Source organism: Lepus europaeus, unplaced genomic scaffold (genome assembly GCF_033115175.1).
Source record: "Lepus europaeus isolate LE1 unplaced genomic scaffold, mLepTim1.pri SCAFFOLD_138, whole genome shotgun sequence".
In the NCBI taxonomy this organism is placed as follows: domain Eukaryota; kingdom Metazoa; phylum Chordata; class Mammalia; order Lagomorpha; family Leporidae; genus Lepus; species Lepus europaeus.
In genome coordinates this window covers 362,286-384,016 of record NW_026909042.1, presented here as the reverse complement: position 1 = coordinate 384,016, position 21,731 = coordinate 362,286, and the positions used below count along the sequence as shown (strand labels likewise).

Here is a 21,731-nt window from a genome sequence, read left to right as displayed (position 1 = left end):
ACATTTTGATGATATTGATTCTTCCAATCCATGAGCATGGAAGATTTCTCCATTTTTTGGTATCCTCTTCTATTTCTTTCTGTAAGGTTTTGTAGTTTTCATCGTAGAGATCTTTAACATCTTTGGTTAAGTTTATTCCAAGGTATTTGATTGTTTTTGTAGCTATTGTGAATGGGATTGATTTTAGAAGTTCTTCCTCAGCCATGGCATTGCCTGTGTATACAAAGGCTGTTGATTTTTGTGCATTGATTTTATATCCTGCTAGTTTGCCAAATTCTTCGATGAGTTCCAGCAGTCTCTGAGTAGAGTTCTTTGGGTCCCCTAAATAAAGAATCATATCATCTGCAAAGAGGGATAGTTTGAGTTCGTCCTTCCCGATTTGTATCCCTTTAATTTCTTTTTCTTGCCTAATAGCTCTGGAAAAAACTTCGAGAACTATATTGAATAGCAGTGGTGAGAGAGGGCATCCCTGTCTGGTACCAGATTTCAGTGGAAATGCTTCCAACTTTTCCCCATTCAATAGGATGTTGGCCGTGGGTTTTTCATATATTGCTTTGATTGTATTTTTTTTGCTTTTTTTATTTTTTTAATTTTTTTTAAACTTTTATTTAATGAATATAAATTTCCAGTATACAGCTTATGGATTACAATGGCTTCCCCTTCCCATAATTTCCCTCCCACCCGCAACCCTCCCCTCTCCCACTCCCTCTCCCTTTCCATTCACATCAAGATTCATTTTCAATTCTATTTATATACAGAAGATCAATTTAGTATAAATACTTCAACAGTTTGCATCCACATAGAAAAACACAGTGAAACATACTGTTTGAGTACTAGTTATAGCATTAAATCAAAATGTACAGTACATTAAGGACAGAGATCCCACATCAGCAGCAAGTGCACAGTGGCTCCTTTTGTTGACCCAACAAATTGACACTCTAGTTTATGGCGCCAGTAACCACCCTAGGCTGTCGTCATGAGTTGCCAAGGCTATGGAAGCCTTCCAAGTTCCCCGACTCTGATCATATTTAGACAAGGTCATAAAAGACAGGGTGAGGATAGTAACCAATGATCCTAAGAGTGGCCTTAACCAGGTCTGAACAATTATACAGCATTAAGTGGGGACGAGGACCATCAGTACACACAGGTTGGGAGTAGAGCCATTGGTGGTAGAGTAGAGGTTATGATTACAAAGGAGTGAGGCCCAAGTGCACTAGACAGGGTCTAGAACAAAGGACAGAGTCATTATTAGAGGAGCTAAGAAAGGTGCTGTCTAAGGTACAAGTAATTTTTCTGATTGAGAGGCAAATAGAACCTGATAGAAGGGGCTTGATAATAATCTGTTGGGCTTTAGGCCTTGTAAGTTAAGAGGCCCAGACCTATCCATCTCTTCACATGGGGTATATCCTAAGGGAGGTGTGAACCTCCTAGGGGAAGGCACTCTGTTGACTTTCATTACTTGGCTGGCCTGGGAGGAGAGCTGGCCAGGTAAAGGCAGGGGGCATCTCTGACAAGAAATTTACAGTTCTGCCTGCAATGTTGCTGACCCTACTTGACCATACCCTCAACTGCAGTGGTCACTTTGGAAGTTGGGCTGAGTGAAGGGCTTTTCAGCTTGGAGCCAATAAGATCTGTGGCTCTGACCTGGTCATACTTCGATTCCAGGGCAGGTCCATTTCCAGTGATCCAACTCTTGGCAGAGCTGCCAGGGCTCTTCACAAGCTGACTTCTTCTGAAGCCCAGGCTTACCACATTGAAAGCCACTGCAGTGGACTGGCCTGTTGGGTCTCCTTGAGGGCAGATCACTGTACAGATCAGCCATTAATAGGCCTGCCACCCATTGCTTCTGATGCCGAGCTTTCTTTTCCTCCTGGTTTGTGTTAAAGCAGACGAGAGGATGCAAGTCAAGGGAGTGCCTGTGAATCAATCAAAGATACATTTTAATTTGTATGACCTGAATCTGTGTATCATATGTTTTAAACGTGTTGGTAGAAAGAAACTAAAAACATTTTATATGGTTGTGCTTAAGTTTACTGGTTAAACAAACTACACCATGTTAGATATTTAAGACGTGTTTTCAAAAACATGATTCTTAAAATTTATAGAAGGCATTGGACCTTCCGGTAAATGTTTTATTAAGTTCTTACCTAAGGGTTGAAACGGTTTGCTAAGTATTCATGTAATATTGCTATTGTCAGCAAGCGATCTAGGACTTGCTCCCTCATTTCTCTATTCTAAGCCCAACTTGTTCTTTCACTTCTCTATTCTCTTCAAGGTAGGGAACTAATTCTATTATGAAGGAATCTGTAGGATGCACAATTTAATCTTTAGACCTTATAAGAGATGGCTAACATTTTTCTGTAATAGCATAGCCAAAATAAGAACTTAACTAATAATCTCATAGCTAGATTCACATCGCCATCAGCGAAGTATACAGTAAGTAGAAAAAAAAACCTCCCTTTCAGACCAAAGGGAAAGAAAGTTTTAAAGTGAGAATATAATTTTCCTCATGGGCATTGTCTACCTTAGAAAAACTACTACAGAACATGCCTGTGACTATAGACTTGTAGTTCAGGCCACCGAAGATTAGAGATGCTTTGATTGTATTAAGGAATGTTCCTTCCATACCCAGTTTGCTTAGAGTTTTCATCATGAAAGGGTGTTGTATTTTATCAAATGCTTTCTCTGCGTCTATTGAGAGAATCATATGGTTTTTCTTCTGCCGTCTGTTAATGTGGTGTATCACGTTGATTGTTTTGCGAACGTTGAACCATCCTTGCATACCAGGGATGAATCCCACTTGTTCTGGGTGGATGATCTTTCTGATGTGTTGTTGCATTCTATTGGCCAGAATTTCATTGAGGATTTTTGCATCTATGTTCATCAGGGATATTGGTCTGTAATTCTCTTTCAATGTTGCGTCTCTTTCTGGCTTAGGAATTAAGGTGATGGTGGCTTCATAGAAAGAATTTGGGAGGATTCCCTCTTTTTCGATTGCTCTGAATAGTTTGAGAAGAATTGGAGTTAGTTCTTCTCTAAATGTCTGGTAGAACTCAGCAGTGAATCCATCTGGCCCTGGGCTTTTCTTTGTTGGGAGGGCCTTTATTACTGTTTCAATTTCTGTGTCAGTTATTGGTCTGTTTAGGTTTTCTATGTCTTCCTGGCTCAATTTAGGTAGGTTGTATGTGTCCAAGAATCTGTCCATTTCTGATAGATTTCCCTGTTTGCTGGCATACAAGTCCTTGTAGTAATTTCTGATGATTCTTTTTATTTCTGTGGTTCTGTTGTTATGTTTCCTTTTTCATCTCTGATCCTATTGATTTGGGTCTTTTCTCTTCTTTTTTTAGTTAGTTGGGCCAATGGGGTGTCAATTTTGTTTATTTTTTCAAAAAACCAGCTCCTCGTTTGGCTGATTTTTTGTAATGTTTTTTTGGATTCAATCCTGTTGATTTCTTCTCTGATTTTAATTATTTCTCTTCTCCTACTGGGTTTGGGTTTGGTTTGCTGCAGATTTTCTAGATCCTTGAGATGACTTGAAAGCTCATCTATTTGGTGCCTTTCCAATTTCTTGATGTAGGCACCTATTGATATAAACTTTCCTCTTAACACTGCTTTTGTTGTATCCCATAGGTTTTGGTATGTTGTGCTGTTATCCTCATTTACTTCCAGAAAATTTTTGATTTCTCTTTTAATTTCTTCTATGACCCATTGTTCATTCAGGAGCATGTTGTTCAATCTCCATGTGTTTGCACGTGCTCTAGGGATTCCTGAGTTGCCAATTTCCAATTTCATTCCTTTGTGGTCTGAGAAGCTGCATGGTATGATTCTAATTCTTTTAAATTTGCTGAGACTTGCTTTATGGCCTAGTATGTGGTCAATCCTAGATAGGGTTCCATGTACTGCTGAGAAGAATGTAAAGTCCTTAGATGTAGGATGAAATGTTCTGTAGATATCTGTTAGATCCATTTGGGCTATAGTGTCATTTAAATCTGCTGTCTCCTTGTTGATCTTCTGTCCTGTTGATCTGTCTATCTCTGAGAGTGGAGCATTGAAGTCCCCCAGTACTATTGTATTGGGGTCTAAGTCTCCCTTTAAGTCCCTTAACAAGTCTTTTAAATAAGCTGGTGCCCTGTAATTAGGTGCATATACGTTGATAATCGTTATATCTTCCTGTTGAATGGATCCCTTAATCATTATATAGTGCCCCTCTTTGTCTCTCCTAACAGTTTTTGTGGTAAAGTTTATGTTGTCCGATATTAAGATGGCTACGCCCACTCTCTTTTCATTTCTGTTGGCGTGGTATATCTTTTTCCAGCCTTTCACTCTCAGCTTGTATGGATCATTGTTGGATAGATGGGTTTCTTGTAAGCAGCAAAAGGATGGGTTTTGTTCCTTAACCCAATCAGCCAATCGGTGTCTTTTAACTGGACAGTTCAAGCCATTAACATTCAATGTGACTATTGAGAAGGAGTAACTTTGCCCTGCCATTAGCCAAAGATACTTTCTAATATATGGTTTGAGATTCCTGTGATCTTTTGGTGTGAGGTTTCCTACCTTTACCTTCTTTCATATTGGTGACCGTGTTTCTGTGTTTCTGTATGTAACACATCTTTAAGCATCTTTTGCAGGGCTGGACGAGTGGCGACAAATTCTTTCAATGTCTGTTTGCTGTGAAAGGTCTTTATTTCACCTTCATTCATAAATGAGAGCTTTGCAGGATATAATATTCTGGGCTGGCAGTTTTTCTCTCTTAGCACCTGGGCTATGTCTCGCCATTCTCTCCTAGCTTGCAGGGTTTCTGAAGAGAAGTCAGCTGTGAGTCTAATTTGAGATCCTGTGAGAGTAGTCTGGCATTTCTCTCTTGCACGTTTTAGGATCTTTTCTTTGTGTTTCACTGTGGTGAGTTTGAGGATCTCTTTTGGTCATGTTTATTAGGGGTTCTATGAGCTTCCTGTATTAGGATGTCTCTGTCTTTCTCCAAACCTGGGAAATTTTCTGCTAGTATCTCACTAAAAAGGCCTTCTAATCCTTTCTCTCTCTCCATGCCTTCAGGTACTCCTAGAACCCGAATGTTGGGTTTTTTAAGAGTATCCTGTAGATTCCTGACAGTATTTTTTAGATTTCTGATTTCTTCTTCTTTTCTTTGATTTGATTGTTTCCTTTCCTGTTCTCTGTCTTCTAAGTCTGATATTCTCTCTTCTGCTTCGTCCATTCTGTTTTTAAGACTCTCTAATGTGTTTGTCATTTGATCTATTGAATTCTTCATTTCATTATGATTTCTCATCACTATCACCATTTCTTGTTCCACTAGTTGTTTCAATTCATTTTGATTCCTCCTTAATATTTCATTTTCATGAGAGAGATTTTCTATCTTGTCCATGAAGGATTTCTGTAGTTCAAGAATTTGTTTTTGAGAACTTCTTAATGTTCTTATCAATTTTTTGAGATCTGCTTCTTGAATTTCTTCAATCTCCTCATCTTCATAATCTTGAATTGGGGTGTCTTTTTCATTTGGGGGTGTCATAGTGTCTTCCTTGTTCTTGTTACCTCGGTTTTTGTGTTTGTTGTTTGGCATGTTGGGGATATTTGGTTTCTTCACTGTGGTGTTTTTTCTTGTTACACTATGGCTCTATATTAAGTGGACTGTCCCCCTGGCACATTTCTAATTCTACCATTTGGGGCAAGTCAGCTTGAGCATATCCCAAATTGTACATCTCCTCCATCTCTTAATCCCATATACATTATTACATATTTCTGCTATATTTAATAGAGATCACTTTTCAGTTAAGTTTAAATACCTAAGAATAATTGTGTGTTAATTACAGAGTTCAACGAATAGTGTTAAGTAGGACAAAAAATACTAAAAATATTAAGTTTTTCATCAACAGTCAGGACAAGGGTTGATCAAGTCACTGTTTCTCATAGTGTCCATTTCACTTCAACAGGTTTCCTTTTTTGTGCTAAGTTAGAGTGGTGACAAATTCTTTTAAGTTTCTGGTGTTTCTTAAAAAGGTATACTGGATTGACTGTTTTTTTTTTTCTTTAGGACTGGGACTGTATACCTTCATTCTTTCCTAGCCTGTATTGTTTCTGATGAGAAATCGGCTGTCATTCTAATTAGAGATCTTCTGAAGGTAATCTGGCATTTGTCTCATGTGCATTTTAGTATCTTTTCTTCATGTGTTATTGTTGAAAGTTTGACTATAATGTGTTTTGGTGAGGATCTTTTCTGGTCATGTCTATTAATAGTTCTATATGTTTCCTTTATATTAATGTCCCTTTCTTTCTCCAAATGAGGCAAGTTTTCTGTTGTTATTTCATTGAGTAGGTCTTCTAATCCATTATCTCTCTCCAAACCTTAAGCAACTTTAAGACATGTATGTTAGGCCATTTGATGATATTCCATAAATCTCAAACACTGTTTTCAGCTTTTCTCATTTCTTTGTTTTTTCCCCTTTTTTTCTAACTGAGATATTTCCAAAGACTTGTTTCCTAGCTTGGATAATTTTTCTTCTACCTCAGCAAGTCTGCTATTAAGGTTTTCCACTATGTTTTCATTTATTCTAAGGAATTCTAATATTTTGGTTTTTTTCTCCTCTATATCTGTATGACAGGAAAATTTTTCCATCTATGTTGTATATGTATTTCTTTAATTCATGAATTTGCATCTGATTATTTTTCAGTAATCTAAGGATCATTCTTTTGAATTCCTTTTCAGGCATTTCTTCAGTCTCTTCACCTTCACATTCTAATATGAAAGTGTTATATTCCTTTGGGGGAGTCACATTATCTTCATTGTTAATGTTCCTTGTGCTTCTACATTTATTTTTGGGCTTTTGGAAGCACTTGTTAGTTCTTTACTCTGAAGGCTTTTATCTTTGAACTATACCTCTGTGCTTTAGTGGGGTGTCTGCTCCTTCAGTGGATATTGAAAGACATGTTCTGGGTGGGGCCAGAGGCTCTGGTCAGTGCTTAGGGGTGGTCCATGGGTCCAGGTTGACACTAATGTTGGATGTGGTAGATGATCTCTATTAACAACAGTGAGAAGGGTATGATGACATAGGCTGCCATGTCTTATCAGCACCTCCTATCAGCAAACTCTGAGGCTCTGAATCCAGACAGAGTGATTGCTGGGAGACCCAGCTACACTCCATACCTTGTCATGGAATCATAGAATTTCCACAGTCACAGAGAGCAGAAGATCAATTTTAAGCCCCATGAGCCTACTCAATCCATGGAAAGAACTGAGGCATTCCCAGGACTACTTTTGCCACTATTGGACAAGCCAACTCCTCTGGCTTTGATGGCCCTAGCCCCTGAACTTAAGCTGTGCAGGTCCTCACTACCATGGATTATCCCCTGGCACAAGCATTCCATGGAGTCTTCACAACAGCAGTTTTGTGCTATGCTCCTTAACAAAGTGCTCTACCAGGTGCTGCTCTCCCTGACTTCCACTCACTCATTATTCACATTCTGGTACCCAATCTGGTCATCCATAACAGAGGTAGAATACTGTCTACTAGAAGCTCTGCTGAAAGGGGCTCCAAGTTTGCTGATTGCAGGAAAACCTCCTTGATTCCTCCAGACGTTCCTTAACACTGATGTGACCCATCCACACAGATAGTCACCTGATGGTCAGCTGTGGCAGTCCACTGTCATACTAGATCTGACAGTCCAAAAGCATTCCTTCTGATCTGGAGTCAGATGCGCTACCATTGCACCACGAGGTCACGAATCCCACAAGCATTCCTATGATTGACAATCTCTGATCTACTGGGCTTCTAGGAAAGATATTTGTGGCTGTATTGAGCACTGAATCATAGGCCATTCTATCTTCAATTTATTTGTGCAGTGCACCAGCTCTGCTGGGTCACTGACAGACTAAGAGGAGGATAAGTGCTTAGGATACTTTCATGGCCAACATTATTAAAGCAGGACTTATCCTTTTCCCATGAACCCTAGAGTCATTCCTCCCCACCTCTCATCTGCCATTTCTGATCCTTGACATGGATTCAGTTTGTGTTAGTCCAGCCTCATTTCTCCAATATCTGTCTGGTTTTATCATATTGCAATTGTTTAACTGACTCTGCTGCTGCTGCTACGATGTTCTGGTTGCTTGTGCTATTCCTGCTGCTGTTTAAATAACAAATGACCCATGTGCCTTGAATTCCATGAGTGTTCACTCAGTTCCCAGGCCTGCATGACTCAGTGTCCCCAATGACTAAGCATGGGTCTGACAAGTAATGAATAATCAAGACTAATTTGAGGGTCACATTTGGAATGGAAACACAGGTGAATATAATAACAAAAAGGAAGTATCAAGAAAATTTGACTGATACATTCTCTGAAAAGTGCATGTGCAATTGACTGGGAAGTGAAAAGGATGAGAAAATGTACTTGATAAAATGAAGATACATTGTATGTAGTTCAGGAAAAAGAATGAAGTTTATATGGTCATTCACTGGAAAGAGAAAGTTACAATATTATTCAAGAACTTAATAGTTAAGGACTATGATAAATGTGGTTGATCAAAGTTTTATCAGAAGACACATGGATGCCACAGTCAGGCTCACACACCAGAGCAATCCACCTATGAATCTGGATGGTTGTTACAAGGAGTACCCAAGTGTAAATGTTAAAAGATTTAATGGACTTTTTTCAAATGAAATAAAATCATTTTGTAAAAGGACACCCATGGATAATAGAATGGAAAGAGTATGAATATCTTTTAAAATTTGAAAGGACTGCATCTGTGAAACTCAAGTTTAAGAACACTTAGAAGCAGCACACCAGAATTTCTGTATAGGGTAAACAAAGATAAACTAGGTGGAAATCAGCATTAATTGATTTCTTTGAAATGTATAGAGATTTTATTTATTTGGAGTAATCCTGAGCTTATATGGGGCCACTAAATCCCCTATATGTTTATCATGTTGAAAATTGGAATCATAAAGGATATAGAACAAAAACACCTGAAAAATCCAAAAGACCAAATGCACAGTCAACAAGGACAAAAAATCAACAACATTGATATCATTATCCAAATCCTTATTAACATATAAACTATGACACTTACACAAAGTTCTTTTTGATATAAAAATTGATCTTTTACTATTTTGCCCAAATTAATTTTTTCTTAATTAGGATAATATTTGGGTTAATACATCTCTACTCATTGAACAATTTCAAGTAAAATTCAAATAGTTAAATCTTAGCTGAAGATTTTCATTTAAAACTTATCAATACTTAACACATATATCACCAACACTTGTCTGTGTAGGTGCTATCTTCTTACCAATGCCTTAGCAATATCCTCTATATCCTCAGGACATCTCCTTTTAGTAGCAATACCAACACCAATGAGGAGATACAAAAATATAGCTTGAAAGTTAGGTTTAATGAGAACATCATGTATAAGAATATCTAGTCATTGTCATAGTGCATACAAGCCTTGAAGGAGTAATTTAACCTAAAAGTGTAGCCTCACTAACGTCACTTATCCAGTAGGAAGAATAATGACTGTCCCCTGGTTAACAGGAATATTCAGGAATAACAGGAATAATCACCTCAAACTCTCAGTGATTGAAAAATGTAACAGCTTATTTTCTGGGAGTAAAAGTCAGTTATGTTCAGATCACACTCTATGACCGCTGTCTTCCTTTGAGGATCTTTATCTGAGAGGGTGTACATAAAATGTGTGCAGATCCTAATTTCAGTCTCTAGGGAGACCCTGTCCCACACACTGCATTGACACACATGATGTTTTCTCAATGCATCTCCAGGAAGCTGCCTCCACATTTACCATGACAATAAAAAAACCCACTTAACTTGCAGTTCAGTGTTGGATTAAGAGAGGGAAATGGGCCATCACAAGAAACATGATAACCTAATAAATAGGGGTAAGTACAGAATATACCATTTGGCTTCAGAACATACTACCAAGCTATAGTGATCAAATCAACATAATATGGACATAAAAACAGACACACCTATACACACAAACAGAACAGTACAAAATCCCTAGAGGTAAACTCATACATCTATAGATAGCTAGTTGACCTTTGACAAAGGTGCTAAGAGCATGAACTGGAGAAAGCACAGTCTCATTAAATGGCACTAGAAAAACTGAAGATCCTCTGCAGAAAAATGAAACTAGACATCCATCTCTCAATATACAAAATTGACTCAAATTGTATTAAATACTTGACTGTGCAACCTGAAACTCTGAAATTCCTCAAGAAAAGAATGCAAATGCTTCAGGACAATGGAATGGGCAAGATTTTTTGGATAAGACCCAAAAATCACAAGAAACAAAAGAAAACCATGCATAAATTGGATTTAATTAAATTAAGAAGCTTCTGCACAACAAAAGAAACAATGACTCAATGATGAGGTGACCCATCGAATGGCAGAATATATTTACAAACTGTATATTTTATAAGCGGTGGGGATCTAGACTATATAAGGGAAGATAATAATGGTGATGATTTAAATAGATCCATAGACCTAGATAAACATTTTTCACAAAAGACAAATGTCCAGTATGTGTATGAGAACAATTTTAGCATCACTAATCATCAGATAAATGCAAATCAAAACACAGTGAGATGTTACACCTTTGCAGTTAGGATGGCTATTATAAAAAAGACAGACAAAAACAAATGTTACTAAGAATATAGAGAAAAGGGAGTCCTTACACATTGTTACTCCAAACACAAGTTACTATATGGAAAACAATATGGAGTTACTCAAAAATTGAAAGTAGAACTGTCATATGATCTAATAATACCACTAATGAATGGATGGATAGATAGATCTCCAAAGTAAATAAAAACACTATGTTCAAGAGACATCTAAATTCCCATTTATTGCAGAACACTCACAATAGCCATGAAATTGAAACCATCTACACATTCATCAACTGATTAATAAATAAAGGCAATTGTGGTACATATACATAGTGTAATATTATTCATCCATGAAAAAAGATAAAATGACATTTTCAACAATGAGGATGTGTCTGGGAGGACATTATGTTAAGCAAAATAAGATTCAATCTCCATATTGGTTATCAATCTGTTTAGGTATTCTATGATTCAATTTTGGTAGATTATATTCAGGAATCTATCCATTTCTTCTAGGTTTCCCAATTGGATGGCATACAGCTCTGTATAGTAATTCCTGATTATTCTTTTTGTATCTGTGGTATCTGTTGTTACATTTCCTTTTTCATCTCTGATTTTATTGATTTGCATCTTCTCCCTATTTTTTATTGGTTAGTTGGGCCAATAGTGTATCAACTTTGTTATTTTTATTCAAAAAGCCAGTTCTTCATTTTAATAATTATTTGTATTATTTTTGTTTCAATTTGGTTTATTCTCTAATTTTAATTATTTCTTTTCTGCTACTTGTTTTGGGCTTGGTTTGTTTATCTAAGTCCTCTAGATGAATTGATATTTCATTTATTTGATGACTTTCCAATTTCTTTAGGTAGACACCAATTGCTATAAACCTCCCTCTTAACACTCCTTTTGTTGTATCCCACAAATTTTGATATGATGTATTGACATCTTCATTCATTTTCAGAATTTCTTTATTTCTATTCTGATCTTTTATGACTCAGTGTTCATTCAGAAGTATGTTGTTCAGTCTCAACATGTTTGCATGTCATCTAGAGATTATTGAGTTGTTAATTTCCAGCTTCATTCCATTGTTGTTAGAGAAGATGCTTGATATGATTTCTGTTTTTTTGAATGTTCAGAAATTTGCTTTATGGCCTAGCCTATGGTCTATCCTAGAAAAAGTTCTATGCACTCTTGAGAAGAATGTGTATTCTACAACTGTGAGATAAAAATTCAGTAGATACCAGTTAGGTCCATTTTGTTAAGAGTGTCAAATAGCTCTCTTGTTTCATTGTTGATTTTTCTGTCTAGTTGATTGTCCATTGTTGAAAGTGGGATGTTGAAGTCCCCTGTTACTGTTGTATTGGCGAATATGTCTCCCTTAGAGCCATTGACATTTCTTTAGGTAGAAGCCCTGTTTATTATTTATTTATTTATTTATTTATTGATACATTTATTGCTATAAATACATTAATAATTAATTTTATAATAAAATGTATATTCGTATATAAATTATATATTAAATATATTTTATGTGATTGTAATTATATATAAAATTATTTACATTTATTATAGTCACATATTTATTTGAATTGATCCCTTAAACATTTTACATAGTGCATTTTTCCATCTCTTCTAAGAGTTTTTGTGTTAAAATATATTTTGTTTGATATTAGCATGGCACCACCTGTCTTTTTTTACTACCCATTAGTATGAAATGTCTTTTTCCATCCTTTACTTTCAGTGTGTGGGTTCTTTTCTGGTGAGATATGTTTCTTTTAGGAAGTAAGTAAATGGGTCTTCTTTTTTAATCCATTCACCTAGTCTATCTTTCAACTTTAGAGGTGAGGCCATTTGCATTCAAGGTTACTATGGATGTGTAAAATGACATGGCTCAGCCATTTTTCAATACACATTCCTACAAGACATTTAAAAAATAATTAATTCCAATTTTTCTCAAGCTATTCTAAACAGTTAAAAGGGAGGGAAACAATTAAAAGGGAGAGAATCCTCCCAAGCTCTTTCTATGAAGCCTGCTTTACCTTAATTCCTAAACATGAAAGAGATACAACAGAAAGTGTACTATGGACCAATATCCCTAATGAACATAGATGCCAAAATCAACAAAATATTATCTAATCAAATCCAATAACAAATCAGAAAGATCATCCACCTGGACCATGTGGGATTTTCCCCTGATATGCAGGGATGGTTTAGCATTCACAAATCAATAAATGTGATTCATCACATAAACAAACTGAAAAACAAAAACCATGTGATTATCTCGATATAGAGAAAGCATTTGATTAAATACAACATAATTTCATGATGAAAAATTAAGCAAATTGGGTACAGAATGAACATTCCTCAACATAACTAAGGTATTTTATGGCAAACTTATGACCTACATTTTATTGAACTGAGAAAAGTGGGAAGCATTCTCCCTAATATCCAGAACCAACAAGATGCCTACATTCACCATTGCTATTCGGTATTGTCCTGGAAGTTTTAGCCAGAGCCATTAGGCAATAAAATAAATCAGAGGGCTACATATTGGAAAGGAGGATGTCAGATTATCCCCTTTTTTTAAAATAATAAATGATGATTCTATAAATACAGGATCCAAAAAATTCTACTAAAAGTAGAATGTCCTTATGTACTAAAGATGGTGGAGGGGCTATGGACACTCTAACCCTGCAGAGGCTCCAACTCCAGGAGGACCATAAAATGATGCAGCACCAGAAGCTCCGTTCATCCACCACACCTAAATGCCTATCGTGTTCATCAGCCTAGGCCTTATGGACAGGCTGGCACCTCTTCTGGTGTGGATCCTGATGCCTACTCATGTTCCAGTTTTGGACTCAGATCATACCAGTTATATTCCCACTGAGGAGCTAAAACAGGCTCTGGTCAATTGTTCCTTGTTCAATGACAAGATATGCCTCATGATGATAAACATGACCAAGTCAGGCCACATGAATGTCTCTGATTTCTCAACCTTTGGGAAATTCATTCAACACTGGAAGAACGTCTTTCCACAATATGACCAGATCACTCAGGCTCCATCAAGCTACACAGACATGCAGCAAGTTTTGTCTCAAATGAGCTACAGCCTGAACCCCCAGTTCCTGGTCTCCCTCTGTTGCCTGCAAAACCCACCATTAAGCATGATGGCTTCATTCAGGTGTGCACCCACCTGAAGGTGCTGGCTGAGGCCTTCTGGAAGAACGCCACCACTGTATAGTTCTTCAGCTTGGCTTCAAGTACTGCCACCAAGATAGCTTCTCAGATGCTATAACCCAGATCATCTGTAGAGTGGAGTGCTGCAGGGATCTCTTCTAGCTCATTAGAGTGGGAGAAACAAGTAGGCCTCTCTTATTTTCCTGCCCTGTCAGAGATTCTCTTTTGCTTGATGCATCACTGAGAGAAGGGTAGGGGTCTTGTGTCATAGTCACCAAATAATGGGAACCTAGGTTGAGGCCACACAGACAGGTACATGGCTTAGGAAATAAGTGGAAATTGAAAACCTGACAGACCTGAGAACTTGAGTGACACAGTCTGTCAACAGGAGTAAGGACACTCCAGTCATTACAGTGGGGTTAAGTGTCTGGCCAGCTGGACCCTGGCTCTGGCTTTTCTTTCTGTGCCATGAAGCTGGTACTAAGTGTTCACTGGTCTCTCACTGTTAGCAATTATATTTCCTCCCTCAGACTGTCCTGTCAAATGAGCCCAGTTTTACCAAAAGTAGAGTTGATTAGGCATGAGAGAGATTTTTCTGTGGGACCAGTATCTTGGATTGCCCCACAGCCACAAGCCCTTGAGTTATTTCTCAATACCTGGGGGCTATCATTGTTTAGAGAGCTCAGAAAGCCTACCTTTTGGGCATCTTTGGCCAGACTACTGCCCTTATGTCTTGGATTGCTCACTTCCTTATCACTCTGTATTCAGCTTTAATCCCCAGGGGACAGTTGTCACATTCCACTGCCAATGTTTTTTTACTGCTAGTATATTTCCATTGGTGGCCAAAGGTCCATTGAAACTGTACATTTCAATAAAAGTATAAAACTTAAAAAAAGAAGTTATCAAAAAGAAAAAAAAGAAAAATATTTTAAGAAACAAATTTCAGAGGCATTTAGAGGGAAGGGAACACTCTTATCATATCAGTCTTTCAGAAGTCAGTGAAGAATCCACAAACACTTTGATCATTGGATCTTTATCTTTCTAGATTGAAGGGAGAATCATTGACATAGGAAATCTGAGGATAGCTGAAGAAATGAAGTTGAAATATTTTTTTTTATTTGTCCTGGTTAGTCTTGTTAATGAGGCAATCCATGGGGTCAGCAGGAAAGATTGTAGCCAGGATGCTGGGGCACAGTGCAGGGACCCCAGCATCCACAGCTTTGCACCACTGTGCCACTTGGGGAGTTGCCTGGTTGGGAGGAGCTTCCGGCTGGCAGCTGGCACCTCTATGCAGTAAAGCCTCTGGTGAGCTCTGACACAGACGATGAGGAAGTGGCAGGTGGAGAGGAGAAGGGGAAACGGGTCCCCTCTGCCCTGTCTGGCCGGGCCCAGGTGCAGACGAGGCCCTCCTGGCAGGCGGTGATAATGCAGTCCTCCAGGAAGAGCAGCACCGTGAGCCGCTCCTGTGCGATCTTCTTGCAAACCAAGGGCTCCAGCAGCAGCACCTCGTGGATCCGAGGGCACAGCGTGGTGCCTAGCACCTTGGCAGGGTCCAGGCGGCTGCGGCGTGGGACCACTGGGCTTGTCCCTGCCGCCGCCGCCCCTGTGGCTGATGTTGCCCAGGCTGTGGTAGCGCTTGTGCTCTTTCTTGGCTCCCCCAGTCCCACCACTCCTGCAGCGTAAGCTTGGCGAAGCAGCAGATGCTGAAGTGCGTGCCGGGCTCTGCTGCCACCTTGCCTGTGCCCCCGGTCTTGCCACCACCTGCCGGATACCGGAGGCTGTTGGAGAAGGACAGCGAGCAGGGCAGGGTCCCGGGCCAGGCTAGCCGGCCCGCGAGCTGCCAGCGGCTGCTGGCATAGTGCCAGGGAGGGTGCGGGTACGGGCCAGGGGTGGATGTGGGTACAGCACATCTTTGGTGAGGTCCCAGAGACAGATCTGCATGTCCTGGCCAGCCTAGCCTAAGTGGTAGGTGATAGAGCCGGCTTTGGGCAGCGGGGAGAGCGGGATGCGTCCGGCAGAGCCTGGGCACCCGGCCACGACCTCCCCCTCCTCCTTGCCGCCCCCCTCCCCATCACCGCTGGATGCCGCCACCTCCTCCGCCTGCCCGCGTGGTGTAGAGGTTAAAGGCTACAGTGTTGACCCAGGACTTGTGGCCATGGCCACGGGCCACCACGCGACCCTCGGTGAAGGACCACACGGTGACCAGGTCATCTTCGCCACCTGTCACCATGTAGCAGCTGTCTGGGCTCCAGCACACACACACACAGCAGCCTGCCCAAGTAGCTCTTCATGAGCCCGCGCAGAAGCATGGAGTCCAAGTGGAAAACGCGCTGGCAGCCATCCTGGCTGACGCAGGCCAGGTGCCGGCTGTCGGACAAGAAGGCAAACTTGTTGAGGGGCCCCTCGCCCACCGCCCACTTGGCCAGCAGGTTGCGGGGGCCTTGCTTTCGGCGGCGTAGGCGGCGAAGCCCTCACCCTGCCTCAGCAGGCTGTACCACCGGCGCCAAGGCACACGATGGCTGACGTGCACAGGTACAGGTGGCCGCGGGCGTGCGAGGCCAGGAACAGGCTCTCAGACTCGGGCAGCCACTTCAGATAGGTCACCTTGGTCTTGTCGGTCAGCCGCTCCTCGTTGAAGAGCTTGCTGGTGTCCTCCTTGAAGTCCAGGTACTGCACCTGGCCGGCTGGGAAGCCCACCAGCAGGGAGATGGTCTCCGTGGCGGCGGTGAACTGGCTGAAGTCCTGGCAGGTGGGCTGCGTGCCCTTGTAGATCCACTTGTCCGTGGGCTTCTTGAGGTCGTTAGACTGCTGACTCCCACGGCAGCGGCCCAGGTAGAAGTTCAGCTCGCGGCCCAGGTTGAAGCAGACGCGGTCGCCCAGGTGTCCAGCCCCGCGGGCGTGGCCGGCGGCTCCCCGAGGCGAACGAGGCTGAGGCTGAGGCGCTCGGGGGGCAGCGCGGGTGGGGGCCTAGGGCCTGCGGGCGGCGGGGACAACACGGGCCCGCGGTGTCCGGGGCCGGAGGCGGAGGCAGGGCGGGGAGGGAGTTGAAGCGGCTGGGGTGGCGCCAGGGTCTGGGCGGAACCCGGACCGGACCCGCGAGCGGGTCGCCCTCCCCGCCGCCGGCCGCCATCTTGGGCGTCCCAGGCCCACAGCCCCCGGGCCCCTGCCTGAAGCCGCGGGACCGCACCGGATGAGTTGGGGTCCTCGCCCCGGCGACGCCTCTTCCATTCGAAGTTAAGATATTTTTAAAATTAAGAGATATGGAGCACAGAATGAGAAAACCTATCAAACCGCAAGTCTTAGGAGCATGTAGGAAATACTTTATATGAAAGTATAATGACTCTGCTTCTCCAATCCCTCTAGCCCAATGCAAGAAACAGTATGTCCAGTGTGTGCCAAGAGTGAGTGACAAGAAATCTACATACAGAGTATAAGGTATAACTTCTTAATGGAAAACGGATATAATTATAAAACTTCCATGGGAAAAAGATGATTGAATAATGAATAACTGCACTAATAGATGAAAAAGAGAAAACAGAGGGCCTTGAATACCATCTTTGAAGTACTGAACACAGTCACTACTGCCCTGCACTTATCCAGAAAGATGAGCTGTCATTATTGACAGTGAAATGAAACCAAGAGATCTTCCTAAGAGGCAGGGCATGATTTCAGAAGAATGAGAGGCAAAAGAATGGTGAGTAGTAAATAAAATGCAAATTACATCATCATCTGTTTGAAATAGTAAACCTTATGGCTAATTTGAGGGGCTGAAAAAAAGAACTAAAATTCTGAATAAAAGCAACTCCAAATCAGAAAAGCAGTGATTACATTTTTTTTTTGACAGGCAGAGTGGACAGTGAGAGAGAGACAGAGAGAAAGGTCTTCCTTTTGCCGTTGGTTCACCCTCCAATGGCCGCAGTGGTAGGTGCGCTGTGGCTGGCGCACCGCGCTGATCCGATGGCAGGAGCCAGGTGCTTCTCCTGGTCTCCCCTGGGGTGCAGGGCCCAAGGACTTGGGCCATCTTCCACTGCCTTCCCAGGCCACAGCAGAGGGCTGGCCTGGAAGAGGGGCAACCGGGACAGGATCGGTGCCCCGACCGGGACTAGAACCCGGTGTGCCGGCGCCGCAAGGCGGAGGATTAGCCTAGTGAGCCACGGCGCTGGCAGTAATTACATTTTTAAGTGTTCTAATAATCCCTACAGTCCTGAGGAAAGAAGTACAAATAATTTAAACTTTTACTTTACTTAGAAAAATCTGTATGGTAAATGTTCCAAGATAATGACTAGTAATAGAAACAACAAATATGCATCCCCAAAAAGGAAAGGAGAAAAACTCCATACACTAAGTAACAAAATAATTGCTAAAATAACAATAGAAAAAATGGTTCCAGGCTAAGAAAACTAAAATTCTTAATTAGGTGGGAATAAATCTAAATATATCAATGATCATACTAAATATAAGTAGGTAAAATTTTCTCAAAATCACCCAAATGGGTTCATTAGACAAAACTGAACAGTTTTTTTAAAAAGCCATTAAAATACAAAGTGAAAACAAAAAATGGTTTTGAAAATATTGAAGTAAAGGCCTGAAAATATATTTCAGGAAAATATTTTAAAAAGAAAGTCACAATCACTGTATCAGACAAAACAGACTTTAAGGAAGACAAATATTTTTTGGGAAAAAATAACGCACAATGAAAAAACTTAGTCACTAGGAAGATAGGATCTCAACTTTATGCTCCAAGTTACCTGAAAATATTTAAATCAATTAAAGAACTAAGCTACTGCAAGAAATAAGTAAATCTACAATCCTAATGGGAAACTTTATTGCAGATCTCTACTGAAAAGCCTTAAGCACAACTTAGAACCAAATAAAAGACAAATAAACAAATTCACATAAGTACTGTGTACATACATATAAAATACAGAGCACTTGAACCATTCAGTAATATTCATATTCTTCTCCAGCACTCCTCAAACCTTTGCAAATCCCTATCATGTGTTACACCATAAAGTATGCCCCTCAATATCACAGAGACCCTGTGTTTTTACTGGTGTTTCAATTTAGTAATAAAAAAGATATATACTTCAAAATTATTAAATATTCCAAGTAAAACATAGATCAACATGGCTCCTCAATTAAGCTCTTCTAAAAAACAGTAAAAGCCTATTTTCTAGTTTAAGAATAAATGCATTAAGAATATTTCATGTAAGAAATAGAAGTGGTAGAATTGAAGTAATGTGACCATAGGGGAAGGGATTAGGATGACAAATGAAACTGATAAGGCTGTATTAGCCATTCTCTGCAACTTTACTTGTCAGTTCTGGGTACATATCCTATTGAGACCTTAAAATGATTTTTAATTTTTTATTTATTTTTAATTTTTATTAATATGAAGAGAGTATATTTCATGTTTTTCATAGGTACAATTCTTTTTATGGAAAGCTTTTATTTAGTAAATATAAATTTCATAAGTACAACTTTGGGATTATAGCGGTTCTTCCCCCAATATCCACTTTCCCACCCCCAAACCATCCCACCTCCTACTACCTCTCCCATCCCATTCTTCATTAAGATTCATTTTTAAATTATCTTTATATATAGAAGTTCAACTCTATACTAAGTAAAGATTTCAACAGTTTGCACCCACACAGACACACGAAGTACAAGGTACCCTTTGAAGACTATTTTTACCATTAATTCTCATAGTACAACACGTTAAGGACAGAATGAATTTTAGGTTTCCAATGGGATCAAATTATGTATTTTTCAGAAATGTATACATGCAGACAACTATAATTTATGCATTTTACATTTTCCTTCCTTAGATTTTTAAAAAGCTTTACTGAGATTGCTGCTGTGATAAGCATGTATAGCCCAGCTCTGGCCATTGTGGGTGAACCAGTGGGTGCAAGGCATCTCTGTCACTGCTTATCCATATCTATAACTCTTCCTCTCAGATAAATAAAGAAATCCTGTAAATATTTAAAAATTAAAAAGTAAAGAAGAATGACCTCCCTTGATTTGTAGAATGAAGTCACTGAAAGGTAATTACCAGCTCAGAGATGATACAGGAATTTGAATAGCACAGTTTAGACATTATATCTAGTAAAAATTGACCAATAGCTGTGGGCCAAGAGTCAATGTCCAATGACACTACCACTCAAATCTTCAAGAATTTGATCATAATTTCATGTCCATTCTCACTTATATAGGAAAAGGTGTAAAAGCAGGAAGTCCATGGCATCGCTATATCTGTCTCTCTGCTAATTTGTGGGAGAAACCACAAATTAGGTTCAGATCTCAAAAAAATAAAGTTTTGTTAAATACTTAACTAAATAAAGTGATTCATAGATGAATTTCAGGAACTTTTGGGTAAAGAATTACCAGGTAGTGCAATTTCAAATATTCATAAAGATTTTAGAAGGCACTCGGCCCAATTTCCAGCCATTTTAATCCATTGAATATATTCAAATAATTTTCCTCACTGCAAAGTATGATGCATTGATGGGTGAAAAAATGTTTTAGTAGGTAAGATCAAGCATCATTTTAAAAGATTAAAAATAGGTTGTTTAGGAACATTAGTTTCTTTGAATTTTTTTAAACTTTTATTTAATGAATATAAATTTCCAAAGTATAGCCCATGGGTTACAATGGATTCCCCCCTCCCATAACTTCCCTCCCGCCCGCAACCCTCCCCCTTCCCGCTCCCTTTCCCCTTCCATTCATGTAAAGATTCATTTTCAATTCTCTTTGTATACAGAAGATCAGTTTAGTATATATTAGGTAAAGATTTCAACATTTTGCCCATATAGCAACATAAAGTGAAAAAACTACCATTGGATTACTAATTATAGCATTAAATAGCAATGTACAGCACATTAAAGACAGAGATCCTACATAATTTTTTTCCAAATTAATTAATTTTCTATGCCATTTCCATTTTAACACCAGGTTTTTGTTTTTTTTCATTTCCAATTCTCTTTATATACAGAAGATCACTTCAGTATATAATTAGTAAAGACCTCATCAGTTTGTGCCCACACAGAAACGCAAAGTATAAAAATACTGTTTCAGTACTAGTTATAGCATCACTTGGCTTTAGACGACACATTAGGGACAGATCCCACATGGGGTGTAAGTACACAGTGACTCCTGTTGCTGATTTAACAATTTGACACTCCTGTTCATGGCGTCAGTAATCTCCCTAGGCTCTAGTCATGAGTTGCCAGGGCTATGGAAGCCTTTAGAGTTCGCTGACTTTGATCTTATTCCGATAGGGTCACAGTCAAAGTGGAAGTTCTCTCCTCCCTTCGGTGAAGGGTACCTCCTCCTTTGATGGCCCCGTTCTTTCCACTGGGATCTCACTCACAGAGATCATTCATTTAGGTCTTTTTTTTTCCATGATATCTTGGCTTTCCATGCCTGCTATACTCTCATGGGCTCTTCAGCCAGATCTGAATGCCTTGAGGGCTGATTCTGAGGCCAGAGTGTTGTTTAGGACATCTGCCATTCTATGAGTCTGCTGTGTATCCCACTTCCCATGTTGGATCTTTCTCTCCCTTTTTGATTCTATCAGTTAGTATTAGCAGATACTTGTCTTGTTTGTGTGATCTCTTTGACTCTTAGACCTATCAGAGCTATCAATTGTGAGCTGAAATTGATCACTTGAACTAGTGCGATGGCATTGGTACATGCCACCTTGATGGGATTGTGTTGGAATCCCCTGGCACATTTCTAACTCCACCATTCTTGGAGTCTTTTCCTGAGTATCTGTAAGAAGTATATATTTAGGGGGCTGGTGCTTTGGTGCAGCAGGTAAAAGCCCTGGCCTGAAGTGCTGGCATCCCATATGGGGCCTGATTCCAGTCCCAGCTGCTCCACTTCTGAACCAGCTCTCTGCTATGGCCTGGGAAAGCAGTGGAAGAT

General features: G+C 40.0%; 1 pseudogene; it reads right to left on the bottom strand.

Annotated features, from left to right (window-relative positions):
• Nucleotides 1-14,959: 14,959 nt before the first annotated feature.
• Nucleotides 14,960-21,529, bottom strand: LOC133754529 (dystrophia myotonica WD repeat-containing protein-like; annotated as a pseudogene).
• Between the last annotated feature and the right edge of the window lie 202 nt (nucleotides 21,530-21,731).